The sequence below is a fragment of the Oncorhynchus keta genome, unplaced genomic scaffold, assembly GCF_023373465.1.
Source record: "Oncorhynchus keta strain PuntledgeMale-10-30-2019 unplaced genomic scaffold, Oket_V2 Un_contig_9774_pilon_pilon, whole genome shotgun sequence".
NCBI classification, from domain to species: Eukaryota; Metazoa; Chordata; class Actinopteri; order Salmoniformes; family Salmonidae; genus Oncorhynchus; species Oncorhynchus keta.
This window is the reverse complement of record NW_026290672.1, coordinates 10,001-15,000: the sequence shown is the minus strand read 5'-3', so window position 1 is coordinate 15,000 and position 5,000 is coordinate 10,001.

Here is a 5,000-nt window from a genome sequence, read left to right as displayed (position 1 = left end):
CAAAACCAGATGGGAAATATTATCAACATTACTTTGCACTTTTCACTGGCTGTCCCTCAGGTTGTGGCAGGAAGACACATATTTGGCTGCCAAAACTGCACATTTTGGCTTTTCACCCAATAAATATTAGCTTTTTTCTTCATCTTTTATAGTTTCAAATTCTTTGTATTGAATTATAATTTGGGAAAGAAATATTCTCTTTGGTCTGAGTATTTGCCACAGTGTACTTGGAAATGCAGCTCTGTCTCTACCTCTCCCCTGGAGCAGAGTGAGCACAGCCTGTCCTCTCTGGGCAGCCAGGTTTGTCTGTGACGACCGGTCTCAATAGCCAGACTGTCCTCTCTGGGCAGCCAGGTTTGTCTGTGACGACCGGTCTCCTATAGCCAGACTGTCCTCTCTGGGCAGCCAGGTTTGTCTGTGACCACCGGTCTCTATAGCCAGACTGTCCTCTCTGGGCAGCCAGGTTTGTCTGTGACGACCGGTCTCTATAGCCAGACTGTGCTCACTGGGTCTGTACCTAGTCAATGTTTTCCTCAGTTTTCTATCAGTCACAGTGGTCAGATCTCTCTCCAGACTGTCTCTCTCTCTGTCTCAGCCAGGTGTGTCTCTCTCTCCTGTGAGCTAGTGCCCCAGGCAACATTGTGGAACGCACAAGGAGAATATAGTCCACATCCCATCCAGGTAGTGTTCAGATTGTCATTCCAGACTAGTGGGAGTGAGAATGCGGCCCAAATTGCAGCCCTATTCCCTACATAGTGCACTACGTTTGACCAGACCCCAATGGGCCCTGTAACGCAATCACTGTCAGCTCATCTGGGCCCTGTAACACAATCACTGTCAGCTCATCTGGGCCCTGTAACACAGTCACTGTCAGATAATCTGGGCCCTGTAACGCAATCACTGTCAGATAATCTGGGCCATGTAACACAATCACTGTCAGCTCATCTGGGCCCTGTAACACAATCACTGTCAGCTCATCTGGGCCCTGTAACACAGTCACTGTCAGCTCATCTGGGCCCTGTAACGCATTCACTGTCAGCTCATCTGGGCCCTGTAACACAATCACTGTCAGCTCATCTGGGCCCTGTAACACAATCACTGTCAGCTCATCTGGGCCCTGTAACACAGTCACTGTCAGCTCATCTGGGCCCTGTAACACAATCACTGTCAGCTCATCTGGGCCCAGGTAGAGATGAGTAAATACACTGTGAGCACTGAAATCTGTGGCGCTGTAACACAATCACTTCAGATCATCTGGGTTAACACAATCAAATGTTTGGCTCATCTGGGCCCTATACCTGAATCATCTTCAGGGAGATCTGGGCCCAGGGGATAGGTTGAGAGAGGGAAATGACAGGGACTTGTGAGATGGGGATGGATGGCACTGGGAATAATGTGTTGAGCTGTCGTCAATGTAATTAGATGTTTGGAGGTGGAGTTAATCAAATTAAATGTTTGGATAATGGATGGATGGGATACCTGAATCATCTTCAGGAGACAGAGGGTAGAGATAGGGATGGATGGAGGTGGAGAGAGGGATGGATGGCATGAGCAGGGAGACAGGGAGAGATAGGGATGGATGGAGGTTGAGAGAGGGATGGATGGATGAGCAGGGAGACAGGGTAGAGATAGGGATGGATGGAGGTGGAGAGAGGGATGTATGTATGAGCAGGGAGACAGGGTAGAGATAGGGATGGATGGAGGTGGAGAGAGGGATGTATGTATGAGCAGGGAGACAGGGTAGAGATAGGGATGGATGGAGGTGGAGAGAGGGATGTATGTATGAGCAGGGAGACAGGGTAGAGATAGGGATGGATGGAGGTGGAGAGAGGGATGTATGTATGAGCAGGGAGACAGGGTAGAGATAGGGATGGATGGAGGTGGAGAGAGGGATGTATGTATGAGCAGAGAGACAGGGTAGAGATAGGGATGGATGGAGGTGGAGAGAGGGATGTATGTATGAGCAGAGAGACAGGGTAGAGATAGGGATGGATGGAGGTGGAGAGAGGGATGTATGTATGAGCAGGGAGACAGGGTAGAGATAGGGATGGATGGAGGTGGAGAGAGGGATGTATGTATGAGCAGGGAGACAGGGTAGGATAGGGATGGATGGAGGTGGAGAGAGGATGTATGTATGAGCAGGGAGACGGGGTAGAGATAGGGATGGATGGAGGTGGAGAGAGGGATGTATGTATGAGGGGAGACAGGTAGAGATAGGGATGGATGGAGGTGGACTGTATGTATGGATGAGCAGGAGAGACAGGGTTTAGGGATGATAGGGGTATGATGTGATGGAGGGGTACTGTAGGTGTCCATGTTTATGGGATGTGATGGCCAGGTAGACAGGGTCCAGAGATGGAGGCCAGGTACTGTAAGTGTCCATGTATGTATGAGCAGGGAGACAGGGTTTAGAGATAGGGATGGATGGAGGTGGAGAGAGGGTGTCCATGTATGGAGGGGAGGGGTATGAGGACTGTAGGTGTCCATGTTTATGGGATGTGATGGAGGCCAGGTACTGTACGGTTTATGGTGATGGAGGCCAGGTACTGTAGGTGTCCATGTTTATGGATGTGAAGGAGGCCAGGTACTGTAGGTGTCCATGGGATGTTGTCCATGTTTATGGGATGTGATGGAGGCCAGGTACTGTAGGTGTCCATGTTTATGGATGTGATGGAGGCCAGGTACTGTAGGTGTCCATGTTTATGGGATGTGAAGGAGGCCAGGTACTGTAGGTGATGTTTATGGATATGGAGGCCAGGTACTGTAGGTGTCCAGGGGATGTGAGAGAGGTACTGGGTGTCCATGTTTATGGGATGTGATGGAGGCCAGGTACTGTATGTCCATGTTTATTATGGAGGTACTGTAAGGTGTCCATGTTTATGATGAGGAGGCCAGGTACTGTAGGTGTCCATGTTTATGGGATGTGAAGGAGGCCAGGTACTGTATGTCCATGTTTATGGGATGCAGGAGGCCAGGTACTGTAGGTGTCCATGTTTAGGAGGCCATAGGGATGGATGGAGGTGGAGAGGCCAGGTACTGATGTCCATGTTTATGGGATGTGAGGAGGCCAGGTACTGTAGGTGTCCATGAGGGATGTGAAGGAGGCCATGGATGTCCATGTTTATGGTGGATGGAGGCCAGGGACTGTAGGTGTCCATGTTTATGGGATGTGAGGGCCAGGTACTGTAGGTGTCCATGTTTATGGGATGGATGGAGGCCAGGTACTGTATAGGTCCACGTTTATGGGATGTGATCGGGCCAGGCCAGGTGTATGTTTATGGATGAGGTACTGTAGGTGTCCATGTTTATGGGATGTGAAGGAGGCCAGGTACTGTAGGTGTCCATGTTTATGATGTGATGGAGGCCAGGTACTGTAGGTGTCCATGTTTATGGATGTGATGGAGGCCAGGTACTGATGGGATGTGATGGAGGCCAGGTACTGTAGGTGTCCATGTTTATGGGATGTGATGGAGGCCAGGTACAGGTACCAGGGTAAGAGCCAGGTTATAAGTGATGTTTATGGAGGGGCCAGGTACTGTGTTTATGGGATGTGATGAGGCCAGGTACTGTAGGTGTCCATGTTTATGGGATGTGATGGAGGCCAGGTACTGTAAGTGTCCATGTTTATGGGATGTAGGTGTCCATGTTTATGGAGGCCAGGTACTGTAGGTGTCCATGTTTATGGGATGTGATGGGCCAGATGTCCATGATGTGATGGAGGCCAGGTGTCCATGTTTATGGGATGTGATAGGTGTCCATGTTTATTCCATGTTTATGGGATGGGATGTGAAGGTACTGTAGGTGTCCATGTTTATGGGATGATGGAGGCCAGGTACTGTAAGTGTCCATGTTTATGGGATGTGATGGAGGCCAGGTACTGTAAGTGTCCATGTTTATGGGATTTATGGTTTATGATGTGATGGAGGCCAGGTACTGTAGGTGTCCATGTTTATGGGATGTGAAGGAGGCCAGGTACTGTAAGTGTCCATGTTTATGGGATGTGATGGAGGCCAGGTACTGTAGGTGTCCATGTTTATGGGATGTGATGGAGGCCAGGTACTGTAGGTGTCCATGTTTATGGGATGTGAAGGAGGCCAGGTACTGTAGGTGTCCATGTTTATGGGATGTGATGGAGGCCAGGTACTGTAGGTGTCCATGTTTATGGGATGTGATGGAGGCCAGGTACTGTAAGTGTCCATGTTTATGGGATGTGATGGAGGCCAGGTACTGTAGGTGTCCATGTTTATGGGATGTGATGGAGGCCAGGTACTGTAGGTGTCCATGTTTATGGGATGTGAAGGAGGCCAGGTACTGTAGGTGTCCATGTTTATGGGATGTGATGGAGGCCAGGTACTGTAGGTGTCCATGTTTATGGGATGTGAAGGAGGCCAGGTACTGTAGGTGTCCATGTTTATGGGATGTGAAGGAGGCCAGGTACTGTAGGTGTCCATGTTTATGGGATGAAGAGGCCATGGGATGTTTATGGGATGTGATGGAGGCCAGGTACTGTAGGTGTCCATGTTTATGGGATGTGAAGGAGGCCAGGTACTGTAGGGTGTCCATGTTTATGGGATGTGATGGAGGCCAGGTACTGTAGGTGTCCATGTTTATGGGATGTGAAGGAGGCCAGGTACTGTAAGGTGTCCATGTTTATGGGATGTGAAGGAGGCCAGGTACTGTAGGTGTCCATGTTTATGGGATGTGATGGAGGCCAGGTACTGTAGGTGTCCATGTTTATGGGATGTGATGGAGGCCAGGTACTGTAGGTGTCCATGTTTATGGGATGTGATGGAGGCCAGGTACTGTAGGTGTCCATGTTTATGGGATGTGATGGAGGCCAGGTACTGTAGGTGTCCATGTTTATGGGATGTGATGGAGGCCAGGTACTGTAGGTGTCCATGTTTATGGGATGTGATGGAGGCCAGGTACTGTAGGTGTCCATGTTTATGGGATGTGATGGAGGCCAGGTACTGTAAGTGTCCATGTTTATGGGATGTGAG